The 17,857-nt window shown below is 41.2% G+C and overlaps 1 long non-coding RNA gene across 1 annotated transcript; it reads right to left on the reverse strand.

The window, feature by feature from the left end:
• Positions 1-470: 470 nt before the first annotated feature.
• Positions 471-15,731, reverse strand: LOC115261186 (uncharacterized). Its single transcript, XR_009997844.1, has 2 exons — positions 15,341-15,731; positions 471-630 (listed from the first exon to the last, which is right to left on the reverse strand). It is a non-coding gene; the product is annotated as an uncharacterized LOC115261186 (long non-coding RNA).
• Between the last annotated feature and the right edge of the window lie 2,126 nt (positions 15,732-17,857).

Here is a 17,857-nt window from a genome sequence, read left to right on the forward strand (position 1 = left end):
TGAAAACGACGTATAATCAATGGTGTAGCATTGATTATACGTCGTTTTCAAAATTTGTTACTGAATTCCTGACCAGCAAAAATATTCAATAAACTAATAAATACTTCAAAACAATAGTGACATCTATGAATTACTCATATTGTGAGAAACCTATCAATGCCATCTTAAACATGGTGAATTTAAAGAAATCCAATTACTTCGACGAATATCTCAAAGACACAAGATAAACCAATGCAAACGTAACAATTTAGAGTAAACGGTAACATTTTTAGAGACGAATTTAGATTATTTGGAAGAATACCCCATGAACTACTTCATAATTCATAGCAAAAATCCACTCGTTGAGATACGGTACAAAGTCATTTGGTATAAAAATGCTAAATTAGAGCAAAAAGTGCCTAGATAGAACCCCCTGTCTGAGTCCCAAATGGTCGCACACACTATTTTCGGATAAATCCCAACCCAACTCAACACCCCACCACCAAATGTTTTATTATTAAGAACAACACTTCAAAATATCATGTACTATTTGTTGATACGGGACTACGGGAGCACGTTGCAGCGAAAGATTTGAGCATGTGCAGCAACATCGTATGTCAATGCCCTCAACGGCCAATTTGCTGGTTTAACCTGGATAACATCGAGTAATAAAAAGAAAAACAAAAATGTGTCGTGTATTAGTATTTTTTTTTATTTAAAAATATTTGAAAAGCCTGACAATCGTTTACCTCATTTGTCTAAGGTATATGTACCTGGGGCCGGATCACAACGTCCGAGGCCATACAGTCCCGGACATTAGGTCGCTTTTATTTGCGAAATAGCGTCCAAAAGTTTGGATGCGTCAAAATATCCTATGTGCCTTCTTTCCTTGGACTTCGTGGCGTATCTGCAAGTTCGGACGTTATGCCCCGAAAAAATGCGCCATAAAGTCCTGGGACTTTATGGCCTCGGACGTTATGATACTGCGCCTATGTACCTATCTCAATTCAGAAGTCTAAATCTGGTGTTTGATTTGAATAGGTCGAATCTACATAGGAATCACAGCAAACATACGACCTATTCAAATCAAACGCCTGTTATATTGTTTTAAAGTGCTGTTTGGCGGTCTTAACATTTTTCCTACAATCTTCACAAAGGACGCTATATCTTGCTACGAGTCTTGCTATATCTCTGAAACCCTTAATAACATTTTAATGCGCTCGATAAACCACCACGTTCACTGGAGGAAACCCTCGAGGTATCCCAGTAAGATTACCCGAAGCACAGAGAACAGACATCTGTAACCGTTTGTTACAAATCTTTAGTTTTATTTTAATTCGTGCTTTTGTCTTGGAAACTGTCACGTCTCTAGTGTTAAATGTTGTTATGTTAGTATAGGATTGGTAGAGAAGCGACGATAAATGTCAATAAATTGAAATAGTTAAAATCATGTAATTGTTATAGTCAGTTAATTTTAAATTGTCTAGAGTAAAAAAAAAACAAAGATTACAAGCTAGAGGGTGAAGTTGTATGCAAGCTGTGGGCAGGGCATAAACGATCAGTGGGTCAGCAGGCGTATTACAGTAAATAGGTGGCAACAACCCCCAACCCCGTTAGCGAGGAAATTAGAAGGGGGGGGGGGAAGGAAAATATGATAAAGGGGTCAAAGCTAGTTTAGGAAGCGCCATATCGCTTCACTAGTAAAAAGGCGTTCGTGTGCTCAAGATTGGTCCAAAGTGTCCTTTAAGATAAAAGTGGTAACCGTTTGAAGTGGAGAAGAATTGTATTACATCAGGTAGGAGTTGTGCTTAAATCGAGCTTAAATCTAATGACCAGATAGTTAGTACGGCTAGTAATTTTTGGTATACCCCCATAGGACCTTTTTCCGTGTATCATTAATCCGCCATCTTGGCTGGTAGGGCGCGCCCCTCCAGCAAGCACACGATTCGGCCTGGTAGACGAGAGTCTGCTACGCCTAAACAGTAAAGGAGACCAGAATTACCTCTGACCATACTGGTCCTAAGGAGGTTCGAAGCTCGGGCAAATTCCCTAAAAGTCAAGGAGCTTTTCCCCTCTCGGCACGGTCATTCCGGTACCGTCCTGGACCGTGTCGATTGCCGTCAAGGAGGGAGGACGCCTAGCTTTCGGTCAAGACACCGCACCCCACGGCAAAACCGTATAGTTGCCGAGAAACTTACCACCTGTTCGCCTAAAGACCTATCCTGTCAGCAGCATCAGCGAGCGCTCGCGGGACCTCAGCAGATCGTCGGCCGCCAAGAAGGAGAAGCAGTAGTACCGGTACGTGAAAGCTTGTAAATTCCACACACCCATACCCACAATAGAAGTAGAGCTCAACAAACTTAATCCACCCTCAACCCTACAATAGACTAGCTTGTTAATAAAATCCTAGGTTTTCTATTCAAATCAATCTTCTAATAGCTTTTCACAATAGCACTAGTCAGGTGACCGTACTCTGCACATCTTGTTCGCGTAGCCCCTCAGCTTACCCAGTAGCAAGCCGACCCTGAGACCCAGTTCGAGGGGTCTCCTGTTACTGTGAGATTGTCCGGTTCAATAAATAGTTACAATTGGCGCCCAACTACAACACGCGAAAGGTAAGCTGAGGATCGATTAAAATTAAAAAAAAAATCTAAGGATTTTTAATAGGCGGCAGGTGAGTACACAACTTACACAGTTGTGTAGGATCTATGCGCTGTTGTGCACCGACCAAAATCGTTCTACTCTTTTGGAAACTTAAAGACATTGACCACGTGCGTTTGAAATTCGGTTCAGTGGCAAAAATAAAATATTAAGAGTGCCTTATAAATAGCAGTTAGAACTACAGAACAGATAAATCAAAAAAAAAAATACACTAAAAAAAAATCACAGCATTGGAAAAAGGTCCTGAATGAAATTTAACTATCCACCACACTACACAAACACTTACATTATTTCATTTTAATTACTACATTATTAAGTATCTAAGAGAAATCGTATTGAATTTGAAATTTTGAATTCGTCTACTATAGTCTTAATTTAACATTAGTATTTTTATTTTTCTTATTTTTGTTGTTGTTTATTTGTATGTTAATTTGAAATTGCTTTGAATTTTGTTGTATTGAATTGGGTAACATGGATGCTGAATTTAATCTAAAGTATCAGTTGATGAACGCGGGTCATCTGCTGGTAGATGAGGTGGAGTACGAACTTGCAGTACGCCAGGTTCCGTTCAAAATTGGTGATTCTCGTGATGTGAAGCGACGTAGATTGCGCCAGAAGCTAAAAGAGCAAAGGGATAAGAATGATGTTGAAATAGTTTTCACATTGTCGCCGGAGGAGTGTGTGAGAGATTTAAATGTAGTTGATGAGAAATTGGCCAAGATTCGCGATCAGTTAGAGAATAGAAGAACAAAGAAATCCGAACTTCCGGAATTGCAAACCAGGTTAGTCCATTTGTATGCTAGGTTGATGAGGTTGAAACAGAAAGTAGATACAGATGGACTGGAAGGAATTCTCTTGAAATTGTACCAGGAACACTTTACGTTTCTGTCGACAGACCCGGATGTGAGAAAGAGGACAGAGGAAAATTTGAGCAGGCAGTTGGTAGAATTAAGTGTACATAGCCTTCAAGAGAGTACGGAAACTGATACGGAAGAAGAAGAAAGTTTCGACGGAAAACGTAAGGAAGTAGAGGACAAAGGAGCAAGTTGTAATACCAGTACACCTAAGGAAAAACGAAAAAGTAAGAAGGAAAAAGATTCCGAAGAGATGTTCAAGAAGTTGTTGGAACACGTCGACAGTTATCTAGAGTCCAGACTTAGTAGTGTTAGTGTAGAAAAGAGGCGAGATGACAGTTCGTCTAGCGAGGGCTTAGAAACAGAAGAAGTTAGAAGGCACAAACGAAACAAATCACACCAAAGGACAAGAAAAGACACTTCATCCGACAGGAAGTCTGATAGGAAAAAGGATAGAAGGGGAGTCACTCCACCTAGAGGAAGGTCAAGGAACCAGAGGTCAGAAAGCGAAGAAGGCAGTAGCGAGGAAACCAAATCCGAAGAAGGTCAACGAAAACAGAAGCGAATGCAAAGACAGCCAAGATCCGTAGCAGAATGGAAGATGAAATATGATGGAAAGGATGAAGGTAGAAAGTTGAACAAGTTCATTACTGAAGTGGAATTCATGGCGGAGGCGGAAAACCTGGGTAAGCGAGACTTGTTCAATGAGGCGATTCACCTTTTCAGTGGAGAAGCTCGCACGTGGTACATCGAGGGCAAGAAGAATCGAGACTTCCGGAATTGCCAAGAGTTGGTAGCAGAATTGAAGCTGGAATTCCAACCACCAGACATGGATTTTCACTACGAGCAACAGGCAGCTCAGCGGAGACAGAAACGTTCAGAGAAATTTCAGGACTACTTCAATGCGATCATGGAGATTTTCCAATATATGGCTGTTACTCCGAGCGAGCATCGTATGTTTGACATCATCTTCCGGAATCTTAGGTCAGACTACAAAAACGTTTTAGTGGTCAAAGGGATTAGAACGTTGAAGGGTCTGAAGCAATGGGGGCGGAAGCTCGACTCGGTTAACATCTGGATGTATCGCAACAGGGAAGCAGAAGCGGCGCCTAAAAGTGTGCAAGTTCATGAGGTTCGTCGAGAATTCTCTCGAAATGACGCTAAGCCGGTGGAGAGAAAGTGGAAATCCGACTTGCAGATCACAAAAGACTCGAGACCTGAGCGGAAGGAGGAAGTAGATAGACGTCAGGTTCAGAAGCGGCAGGAGATGCCGAAAGATGACCAACGCCCAGGATCGAGTAAAATGGATTTGGAATCAAGGATTGCGAACTACAGAGTTCCTGATAGACTCACGTGCTTCAATTGTCGGGGAAAATACCATCACCATCAAGCGTGTCTATCGGAAAAGGAGGTGTTTTGTACAGTTTGCGGATTCCACAACTTCACTAAAGAGAGATGCCCATTCTGTGCAAAAAACGGACCAACTTCGGCGTAGAAGGTCGTCGAATGTTGCCGAAAAAGCCTTCAACTGTTTTTGTCCCGTATCAATCAGAAGTCAGTGAGCTGCGGTTAAAGGTGGATGGAGATAATCGTCCATTTGTTAACGTAGATGTTTTGGGAGTGAAGCTCATTGGGTTGTTGGACAGTGGTGCACAGATTTCAATCGTGGGGTTTGGAAGTGAGAAGCTCTTGAAAAAATTGAAGCTTAAGCTACTACCAACAAGAACCAAGCTTACAGCAGCAGGAGGCTCAAGATTAGAAGTTTTGGGATACGTTAATCTTCCGGTTTCGTTCAACGGGCAAACAAAAATTGTTACCACGTTGGTTGCACCAGCGATGAAGCGGCGACTGATTTTAGGCATGAACTTCTGGCGAATGTTCAATATTGAGCCGGCAATTCAAGGACAGTTGGGAGGAGCTTTGGAAGCTTTAGAAGCTGAAGTGGAAGGGCATAAGGAAGAGGATATTCTGACCGAGGAACAACAAGCGAGGTTAAATGATGTAAAATTAAAATTCAAGGTATTCAGAGAAGGCGATAAACTAGGTGTCACTAAATTGATCACCCACACTATTGAGTTCACGGATGAGTACGAAAATGCTAAACCAGTGAGACTAAACCCATATCCCTGGTCACCGGAAATCCAGAAGCATGTAAACGAGGAACTCGATAAGTGGATTGACTCTGGGGTGGTTGAAAGGTCAAATAGCGACTGGGCAATGCTGATCGTTCCAGTTGTGAAAAGGAATGTGGGTGAGGTTGGAGAGGAAGAGATTAAGGTCAGAATGTGTTTGGACGCCAGAAAGCTGAACGAACGAACGAAACGCGACGCGTATCCGTTACCTCATCAAGATAGGATCTTGGGGAGGTTAGGGGCCTCAAAGTACTTATCTACAATTGACCTGTCTAAGGCTTTTTGGCAGATACCATTAAGCCCTAAATCCCGAAAATATACTGCCTTCCGGGTGTTCGGACGCGGGCTATTCCAGTTCACCCGTCTCCCTTTCGGTCTTGTGAACAGCCCAGCAACGCTCTCACGATTGATGGACCGGGTCTTAGGCTACGGAGAGCTTGAACCAAATATCTTTGTTTACCTCGATGACATAGTCATCGCGAGTAATTCGTTCGAAGAACATATACGTTGCCTAGAAGAAGTGGCTAGACGGCTAAATGAAGCTAATTTATCGATCAATATTGAGAAGTCACGGTTTTGTGTTCCTGAGCTTCCGTACTTGGGATTCATCCTGTCAAGAGAAGGAGTTAGGCCCAATCCGGATAAAGTGGAATCCATCGTAAATTTTGAGCGACCATCTTCCGTAAGATCATTGCGCCGGTTCTTAGGGATGGTAAATTATTATCGCCGTTTTATTGAAGGATTTAGTGAAGTGACAGCTCCACTTACAGACCTGCTTAAGGGGAAGCCGAAGATAATCACTTGGACCGATCCAGCCGAAGCAGCGTTTAACTCCCTAAAAGAAAAACTTATATGCGCTCCCATCCTGGCCAACCCTAGTTTCGATCGCCCGTTCAAAATCCAGACAGATGCCAGTGACATGGCGATTGCTGGCATTTTAACCCAGGAAAGCGAGGGGAAAGAACATGTCGTAGCTTACTATTCTAGGAAGCTCACGACTCCACAAAGATCTTGGAAAGCTGTTGAGAAAGAAGGTGTTGCGGCGCTAGAAGCGATTGAAAAGTTTCGTCCATACGTTGAAGGAACCCCGTTTACTCTGGTAACAGATTCGTCGGCCCTATCGTTCATCATGAACTCTAAATGGAAGCCGTCAAGTAAACTCAGTCGTTGGAGCATGCTACTCCAGCAATATGACATGAGGGTACAGCACCGTAAGGGTTCGGAAAACGTAGTGGCCGATGCTCTATCGCGGGCTGTGGAAACCATGGATGTCATTATGCAGAACGACTGGTACTCGCAACAATTTCGGAAAGTCGATGAAGATCCGAGCTCGTTCGCAGACTTCAAAATTGAGGACAACAAACTCTACAAATTCGTAGCGGCAGCCTCTGATGTGTTGGACTATCGCTATGAGTGGAAGTTATGTTTACCGGAAGGACTGAGAGAATCAGTTCTCAAAGAAGAACATGATGCTTCTCTCCATCCTGGATACGAAAAGACCATACAAAAACTCAAAACTAGGTATTACTGGCCGAAGATGGCCGTAGATACAAAACGGTATGTGCAAGCTTGCGATGTCTGTAAACAGTGCAAACCTTCGACAGTTCCGTCAAATCCGCCGATGGGGAAACAGAGGTTGACCGATCGTCCATTCCAGATATTGGCATTGGATTTTATCCAGAATCTTCCGAGGAGCAAACTGGGCCATGCCCACTTATTAGTTCTTATGGACATCTTCTCTAAGTGGACATTGCTTATTCCTTTCCGGAGGATTGAGGCCAAGGCAGTTTGTCGAGTGGTTGAAGACCAATGGTTCCGAAGATATGGAGCACCAGAGATAGTTATCAGCGACAACGCAACTACGTTTACTGGGAAAGAGTTCCAAGCCTTACTACAAACCCGTGGGATTCGTCACTGGCCGAATTCAAGACATCACAGCCAAGCGAATCCTGTAGAACGCACTAATCGTACGATCAACTCTTGCTTGAGGACTTACATGCAGCCGGACCAGCGAGTATGGGATACCAGGATCCCCGAAGTGGAGGAAATGATAAACACTACAGTGCATTCTTCAACGGGATTCTCACCATATCGCATTTTATACGGCCACGAGAAAGTTTGTAAAGGCGAAGAGCATCGACTGGAACGAGATGAAGGGGAATTGTCGATTGAAGCGCGGGAAAAATATAGAAAAGAAGTTGGAGGAGACTTTCTTGAAATGGTGAAGAAGAATCTTGAAAAAAGCGACGAAAAACATAGAAAAGTGTATAACTTACGTTTCAGGAAGGATGCCCCAACGTTTGAAATTGGCCAAAATGTTTACAAGCGTAATTTTCGCCAGTCGTCCGCATCTGAACACTACAATGCGAAGTATGGACCGCTGTTCATCCCTTGCACCATAGTTGCCAAGCGCGGTAGCAGTTCTTATGAGCTGGCGGATAAGCAAGGAAAAACATTGGGTGTTTTCTCTGCGAGTGATCTTCGTGCGGGCAACGATGTCCGACATTGTGCACCTGGGTGAATTCTAAAAGAAAACTGAGATTGAGAACCTATACCATCATGGGTCACGGTCATCTTAGAATCAACTTACGGGATTACAATCCATAGAACGAGGCGACGAGTGTTTGTGTAGGCCGTAGGTCATCATCGTTGCCATAAATCGTATTAAGCTATTCTTCATTACACCAACAAAGCTAGCCATGAAAATGTTTGACAATTCTCAGGTCATTTTGACAGACCACACACATGAACGAAAAAGATGGATCATATATTCTACTTTATCGATCTTGTTGCCATCCTTTTCATGCTCATGTTACATCTGTCAAAATGACCTGAGAATTGTCAGTCATTTTGAGGTTAGGATCGCTGGTGTAATAAAGAATTGGTGTCTTGCCGTCAACAATTTTTGTCGTTGTCCGTAGAAGTCGTTCATCGTTTGTATAATTCAGCGGTAATGTTCCAACGTCGAGTAATTAGTATCGTCCAGTTTATTTTGATTACTGTCCGTAATTCGCCTTGACGGAGGCTCTCTGAGAGAATTGCGCTGTGCGTGAAAACAATTTTTTTTAACATGGGAAAGGATAGGAGCTGCATTTTCAAATGCTTCTAATTCTTTATAGAAATTTTTTTAAGCAAAACGTTCTTAATGTTATCGAATGAGATTTTGATACGCTATATTATAGACATAACATTGTGATTTAAAAACATTTTGTCTAAAACCAGTTATAGTGTAGCTAATTGAAAGTATATTGCAAAACATTAACTCTTTTTTCAATCTGAAGTCCCTAAAATATTTTAGAAGCATTTGAAAATGCAGCTCCTATCCTTTCCCATGTTAAAAAAAATTGTTTTCACGCACAGCGCAATTCTCTCAAAGAGTTCCGTCAAGGCGAATATGATCGTCCTCTGGATAGTTAGGTGTGAAGAGTCGTGAGTGGTTCGTCTGTACTCGTCGGAGCGAATGAACTTTATAGCAAGTCATCCACAGCGTCGTTTCAACAGTCAATTCGCCTTGACGGAGGCTCTCTGAGAGAATTGCGCTGTGCGTGAAAACAATTTTTTTTAACATGGGAAAGGATAGGAGCTGCATTTTCAAATGCTTCTAAAATATTTTAGGGACTTCAGATTGAAAAAAGAGTTAATGTTTTGCAATATACTTTCAATTAGCTACACTATAACTGGTTTTAGACAAAATGTTTTTAAATCACAATGTTATGTCTATAATATAGCGTATCAAAATCTCATTCGATAACATTAAGAACGTTTTGCTTAAAAAAATTTCTATAAAGAATTAGAAGCATTTGAAAATGCAGCTCCTATCCTTTCCCATGTTAAAAAAAATTGTTTTCACGCACAGCGCAATTCTCTCAGAGAGCCTCCGTCAAGGCGAATTGACTGTTGAAACGACGCTGTGGATGACTTGCTATAAAGTTCATTCGCTCCGACGAGTACAGACGAACCACTCACGACTCTTCACACCTAACTATCCAGAGGACGATCATATTCGCCTTGACGGAACTCTTTGAGAGAATTGCGCTGTGCGTGAAAACAATTTTTTTTAACATGGGAAAGGATAGGAGCTGCATTTTCAAATGCTTCTAAAATATTTTAGGGACTTCAGATTGAAAAAAGAGTTAATGTTTTGCAATATACTTTCAATTAGCTACACTATAACTGGTTTTAGACAAAATGTTTTTAAATCACAATGTTATGTCTATAATATAGCGTATCAAAATCTCATTCGATAACATTAAGAACGTTTTGCTTAAAAAAATTTCTATAAAGAATTAGAAGCATTTGAAAATGCAGCTCCTATCCTTTCCCATGTTAAAAAAAATTGTTTTCACGCACAGCGCAATTCTCTCAGAGAGCCTCCGTCAAGGCGAATGGTTGCTGGTATTAGAATATAGAACCTGAAATGAGAGAAAAGAGAGTCGAATTATAGAAAATCAAATTAGGTCTTGTCCGGGTATTGTTAAGTTACGAACAATGGCCAAGTAACACTAGAATCATCCATCGCTTCTATAAAGAAAACACATAGGGTTGAAATAGGGAAACATTCGCCTACAGGAAGATACAAGCCGCGTACTTGTTGGTAGAAACAATAGAAATTATTCCATAGGAATTCGATGCGTTCCAACATTGGTCCAATTTGTGGGGCAAACCTGAAAAGAAACTGTTTCGTCAGCCTAACATAAAGAAAGGAACGGAAGTAAATTCACTCATCTTAGAATGCACGTTAATCACCAATAGTAGAACGAACCAAAAGTATATTAGCATGGTAATTAAAACATTATATTCCCACCTATGCATCCTTAACATCGAATGCACAGTACGCGCGCGATCGAAGACGTAGGTCGACTGAATCGTCTTCCGCTATAGAGGTAATCACGTTCAAATATATGCGTGCTTTTTTTGTAGATGTAGTTGTGAAACTGCGAGGAAAATATTTGCACTCTTGCCCCGGACGTTAGTTTTATCATTATTTACCCGTTTTACCCAAATCGATTGGGTAATATTTGCATATGCAATCTGAGTAGCCTTTCAATCGGCGTGTACTTTTGTGTGAGGAAAAATTTGTGCTAGTGTTCGTGTGTAGAAATGTCACTTATCTCTATAGTAGACCCAGACCCCGAGAATATGATAGAGCGAAATATAAGTACCCGAATGAATCCGTTAAACGAAACGTAGGAAAATGAAGTAGTAGAATATGATAAGGGGAAACAGACTCACATGGACACTACACAGAATCACTGGTGGTATATTATGGCGAATTTTCAATTAAAATTTTGCTTTTAGTTGCTCAAGATTTTAGTGTGTTAACGTGATTGTCTAAAAGAAAAGTTGTATTTTTAACTGCTACACGACATTGTTATTTAACGAAAATTTGTTATATTTGTTTATTGGTAAATGTCTTATGGTTATTTGAAAGTTTTAGAGCGTTTAAGGCAAAATAAATGTTCACTCCCGTTGAACATTTATTTTTCCGAGGCGTGGAATAGTGTAACCGTTTGTTACAAATCTTTAGTTTTATTTTAATTCGTGCTTTTGTCTTGGAAACTGTCACGTCTCTAGTGTTAAATGTTGTTATGTTAGTATAGGATTGGTAGAGAAGCGACGATAAATGTCAATAAATTGAAATAGTTAAAATCATGTAATTGTTATAGTCAGTTAATTTTAAATTGTCTAGAGTAAAAAAAACAAAGATTACAAGCTAGAGGGTGAAGTTGTATGCAAGCTGTGGGCAGGGCATAAACGATCAGTGGGTCAGCAGGCGTATTACAGTAAATAGGTGGCAACAACCCCCAACCCCATTAGCGAGGAAATTAGAAGGGGGGGGGGGAAGGAAAATATGATAAAGGGGTCAAAGCTAGTTTAGGAAGCGCCATATCGCTTCACTAGTAAAAAGGCGTTCGTGTGCTCAAGATTGGTCCAAAGTGTCCTTTAAGATAAAAGTGGTAACCGTTTGAAGTGGAGAAGAATTGTATTACATCAGGTAGGAGTTGTGCTTAAATCGAGCTTAAATCTAATGACCAGATAGTTAGTACGGCTAGTAATTTTTGGTATACCCTCATAGGACCTTTTTCCGTGTATCATTAATCCGCCATCTTGGCTGGTAGGGCGCGCCCCTCCAGCAAGCACACGATTCGGCCTGGTAGACGAGAGTCTGCTACGCCTAAACAGTAAAGGAGACCAGAATTACCTCTGACCATACTGGTCCTAAGGAGGTTCGAAGCTCGGGCAAATTCCCTAAAAGTCAAGGAGCTTTTCCCCTCTCGGCACGGTCATTCCGGTACCGTCCTGGACCGTGTCGATTGCCGTCAAGGAGGGAGGACGCCTAGCTTTCGGTCAAGACACCGCACCCCACGGCAAAACCGTATAGTTGCCGAGAAACTTACCACCTGTTCGCCTAAAGACCTATCCTGTCAGCAGCATCAGCGAGCGCTCGCGGGACCTCAGCAGATCGTCGGCCGCCAAGAAGGAGAAGCAGTAGTACCGGTACGTGAAAGCTTGTAAATTCCACACACCCATACCCACAATAGAAGTAGAGCTCAATAAACTTAATCCACCCTCAACCCTACAATAGACTAGCTTGTTAATAAAATCCTAGGTTTTCTATTCAAATCAATCTTTTAATAGCTTTTCACAATAGCACTAGTCAGGTGACCGTACTCTGCACATCTTGTTCGCGTAGCCCCTCAGCTTACCCAGTAGCAAGCCGACCCTGAGACCCAGTTCGAGGGGTCTCCTGTTACTGTGAGATTGTCCGGTTCAATAAATAGTTACACATCCAGGCTAGAACAAATTTCATTCGGAAAGTTGTGTAAGGATTTGAATTTTTACTTGAGTAAGGTTGCAAGCCAATACACGATGACAACACTAACGCCACCAAACATCATGTTGCCACAGTCAGTGGTGAATTGAAACATTTCAAGTGGTGATTTATATTAGTATGGGAAATTAACCGATTGCAGCGCCACGCTATTGCCATTTGTGTTGCCGATTTCAAATGGCCGTTAAACTCCTTACACAGTTTCCGAACTGGACTTGGATGTCTGTTCTCTGTGCCCGAAGAGAATCCCTGAACAAATTCTTGAAGATTATCTTGAAGAATTTTAATACAAATCGCTGGAGGAATTCTTATAGAAATTATTAATAAATTATATTATATTATATCCTATAGTAATTAGAAAAATCTTCAAGTAATTCTGGAGAAATTCTTGGGTACTTTCAGAAGAAATCACTAGAGGAATTCCTGGAGCAATCCCTGGAAAATCCATGTCAGAATTCCTGGAAGAATATCTCAGAGAAATTTCTAAAACTATATCTGGTGGAATCCCTTGAGAAATTCCTGGAACAATGCAAGCAAGAATCCCTAGAGGAATCTCTGAAAAAAATCTTGTAGGGATTCTTCGAGGATTCCTTGGAGAAATCTCTGAAGACACTCTTGAGGAACTACTGGAGAAACTTCTTAGAGAATTCTTGGGAAAAATTCCTAAAAGAATTCTTGGAGGAATCCCTGGAAGAAATTCTGATGAAATACTTGGAGGAATACCTGAAGAAATCCCTGGAGGATTCATGGAGAAATTCCTGGAGGAACCTACGCAGGAATTCAATGAGAAATGCCAGGATAAATTTCTGAAGAAATTTCTTGAGAAAGTCCTGGAGGAATTCCTAGTTTAATTTCTGAAGGAATCTGTGGTGAAACTTCCGAAGGAATTTCTAAAGGAATCCTAGGAGGCCAAGAATTCCTCCATGGATATATTTCTGAAAAAATCTCTTGAGGAATTCCTAGAGGAATTTTGGAAGGAATCCCTGGAGGAATTTCTTGACGAATTCTTGGAGAAATCGCTGAAGCAATTCCTGGAAGAAATCCTAGAGGAATGCCTGGAAGAACTTCTTGACAAATTCCTGGCGCAATTTTCAAAGACAATTACACCGTCTTCGACCTTGCGGCCTCTACAGACTGAACATTACACTAACATTTGACAACGGACAACATATATAACACCCAGTGGCCCAGTGGAGAATTTTTCGTCCGACGAAAAGTTTTCCCCGACTGGAGCGGGAATCGAACCCACACTCCGAGGCGTACACCTAAACGACTGACGCCGCTAACCGCTCGGCCACGAAGCCCACAAATTTTAGGAGGAATTTCATGAATTCTTAGAGAAATCTCTAAAGGAATTCTTGAAGGAAACTCTGAAGCAATTCCTGAAGAAATGTTTGGAAGAAACCTGGGGGAAAGCCCTACGGGAATTTTTGAAGGAATCTCTGGAAAAATTTCTGTAGAAATCCTTGAAGGAATCCCTGCGGGGATTGCAGGAGGAATCCCTAGAGGTATTCTTAAAGGAATCCATGCAGGAATTCCCAAAGAAAACCCTGGAAGAACTCCTGGGGAAATCCCTGGAGGAATCACTGGAGTAATCCCAGGAAGAATTCCGGAAGAAATCCCAGGAGGAATTTCTGAGGGAATCCCAGAAAGTACTGAAGAAATCACAGAAAGAACTATTGGAGAAATCATGAAAGAATCCTAAGAAGGGTTCATGGGGGAATCCCTGTAGCAGTCCCAGGAAAAATCCCGGAAGCAATCCCGAGACGGGTGTCTAAGGGAATACTAAACCAATTCCTGGAAGAAGTCCTGGACTAATTCCGGAAGGAGTCCCACAATGAATTTCAAGACTCAAGAGGAATTCCTAAAGGAATCCCAAGAAGAGTTCCTGGAAGAATCCTCGGGGGAATTTTCAAAATAATATCTGGATGTCTGAAACAATCGCAGAAATAATTCCCGAGTGAATCCTGGAAGCAATTCCGAGAGGAGTTTCTAAGGGAATACCAAAACAATTCCTGAAAGAAGTCCTGGACTAATTCCGGAAGGAGTCCCTGAAAGATTTCCAAGAGGAATTCCCAAAGGAATCTCAAGAAGAGCTCGTGGAAGAATCGTCGGGGGAATTTTTAAAATAATATATGGAGTTCTGAAACAATCACAGAAATAATAAGCTGGGAAACCCTAGGAGAGCTGTAAAATTCATGTCTGCAATATGTAATTCCTGGACGAATCCTTAAAGAAATCCTTTGATGGGCTCTTAAAGGATTTTTTATTCAAAATGTTTAAGCAATTCTTCGATTAATTTCAAATGATATCTAGATTTTCTGAAAGAATTCCTGGAAGAAATTCCTGCAGAAGTACTTCGCTTCGGATAATTCTAGATGGAATTATTGGAGCAAACTTTAGCAGCACAATTAATAACTGTGGAAGTTCTCGCTTATAGAACCCATCTGAAAAGCAGCCTCAGTCCCAATGGGACGTAATGCCTATAAGAATAAGCTTTTAAATCACCCCATTTTATAAATAATATATTTTTTTAAATAGAGACCTATTCCCGGTCAGTCAATGAACTTTTCGTAATGTACATATCCTTGACACCCTCAAGCATAGAGTTTTTCCGTTCCTACCAAGCCAAGTACCAAGCTATAGACGAATGCATCATGATTATTGACCAACATATTTTATTCGACACGAATGCCCAGTTTTAGATAAAATGATAATCATGATTATTGATAGATTAAGCTTGAATAATTATTAATTTAGAAATAACTGTGCCGAAAAGTTGGCTTTGTCCCTGCTGGAACGTAACGCCAATCAAAGAAAAAATAACCTTACAATTCCCAATACTATGTTTTACGTGCGGTAATCATAAAGACCTAACTCACCGTGCTATTGCTCAATGCAGAACAACAATATGTAAATTTGCGTCGTATTCCACACCAAGTTGCTACGCATCAATGCTTCATTGTCCACCTTTGTTGGTGGGTTTCCGGCTAACTTCCTTCGTCGGTAATATTCCTTCTCCTCCCATGCTCGAGGAGGACCAGCAAGCACTCGGAGTTTTCGAGCGACGTGTGCTAAGAAAGATCTTCGGCGGTGTGTGGCGGCGAAGCATGAACTATGAGCTCGCTGCACTGTACGGCGCATCCAAAGCGGAAATGGGGACAGGGCGTATTGCAAGAATGTCCAACAGCAACCCTGTAAAATTAGTGTTCGACACAGATCCGGGTGGCACAAAAATGCGAGGACCGCAGCGGGCTAGATGACATAGATCCTAATAGGACAGATTGGTGAAGTACTAGATTTGTAGTAATGAGCTGAATTTTAGTATGGTGAGAAGGTCAATTCTCAGTTTCTGCAATGAAATGGCGCAAAAAGTGTGGGTATTATGATTCCTTGCCTAATTTTATGCTGTTTGAGCAAAACTTTGGGTAACAGTGTTGTTGTTTTTTCTATTTCTTGCAACACAAACAACATATTATGGCGCCAGCACCAAACCGAATAGCGACGTTTTGACTAGCGACACTTTTTTTCAGTACCGGGTGTAGTGCGCTGTGTGCGTTCAATGTTGCACTATCATATACGTCACTTCCGATGTAAGTTGTAAACATCCCAAAATAGACAAAAATATTTTTCTCAAAAAAAGTTTTTCGATCTCCAACTGAATTCATAATAGTTATCCAAAGTTTTGCTAAAACAGCATCAATTCAGGCAAGGAATCATAATACCCACGCTTTTTGCACCGTTTTATTGCAGAAACGGAGAATTGACCTTCTCACCATACAAAAATTCAGCTCATTACTACAAATCTAGTACTACACCGAACGTGCCCCATTGTGATGTTGTGCAATAAGTTTGTTCCTTTGTTGACCTCCTTCACTGGCAAATGTTTACCGGCTGGCACCCGCAGCTAGATTCCAACAGTTCTGAAAAAAAAAACCTCATCAAAACAAACACATTCTGTTAACTAACTCCCCCCAGAAACTTACGGATTATGTATCACTGCAATCAGCTCGAATCCCTTCGGAAGATCAACGGTGGTCCTGGTATTCACGATCTTTCCCCGCGCCGAGATCGAGACTTGCGGTTTCTTTATTTTTTTTTCACGTTCAAAACAAACACTGCTGAACAATCACTGAACTGACATTTATGAATTAAGGTGAAACGGGACGCCGTTTTATTTTTCCTATCTTGCCTCTCTTTCTAACAATTTGCCTCACGATTTTGAAGATGGTAATCTCGAGTTCTATCGCACTGAAGATGCTGAAAAACAATCAGCATATGCACTCCAAGTGAGCATACACAGTGATAGGTTTTTGTTGTAAAATATGAAGTAGAATCTGAGATTACCATCTTAGTAGCAACAGAGCAATGGCGAATATTTCCCCGATCGTCCCGTCCGCCCTTAAAAGGATGACGAAAGATGAGAAAGAATGAGCTGAGGATGGATTTGGGATGAAGAGAATGGGTGAGAATGAAAAAGTGAGCTTACACTGAAAGGAATTGATGGCGATTTTTGGGAATGGTGATTCATCCCAGGAGTGTCGGCCCCCTCGTAGATATGCAACTTACGAATATAGCTGGCAACAAAACAGTAGCGCCTATCAGAGAATGGTGGTCGACGGGTGAACTACTCATTTACTCCTTCCTGCGCATTTGTAGCCTGTAATTTAAGGTATCCAAGCAACCTTCTAAAGAAGGTTTGAAATGTGTTATCAATTCACTCAAACAAGCTGTCAATTCGCTTCCGTTCAAGTTGGAACCGCAACAAATATTTCGCAGTACGGCTTCTGGACCAAACATTTCATACAGTTCTGGTGATAAGCAGGTATGTCACAGAATCTGTGTTGGCCTAACGTAATTTTGAGCACAAACTAATACTATTTTTTTGGATCAGCTCGAACGATGTGTGAAATGGAAGAAGACATTTGACGTCGTCCGCTGCTCAAAGGATGCCAAAGCTTCCCGCAAGCATTTCGAGACGAAGATTTCTGAAACCTGCGTTACAAATATCATGGGTGAAGATTGATTATGTTGTATTATAACGACAAAAAATCTTGGCACAATTTATTTGTAGGCTGAGATCAATTGAACCTTGCAATACCGTGGAGTGAAACTCATTTCAAGAAATTTCTCAATAGATGTGACGGGAAAATTTGAAATCTATGGTACGCGAGATTTTACTTCAAATATACCTTTGGTGACAAGAAGATTATACGACGACCCCAGCAATTCTTTTTACCATTTAAATTTCTTTTTCCAATAAAAATCGTTTATTAAATTTGAGTACACTTGCTCTATATCAACGGTGTCCCTGTGTCTACCATCTCTATTAGAACTAGCCCTAGGGGTTGTGAGTTGTATTTCAACTACCACGTTTGTTGTTTCAAACCAAAGCGATT

This window comes from Aedes albopictus, chromosome 2 (assembly GCF_035046485.1).
Source record: "Aedes albopictus strain Foshan chromosome 2, AalbF5, whole genome shotgun sequence".
NCBI classification, from domain to species: domain Eukaryota; kingdom Metazoa; phylum Arthropoda; class Insecta; order Diptera; family Culicidae; genus Aedes; species Aedes albopictus.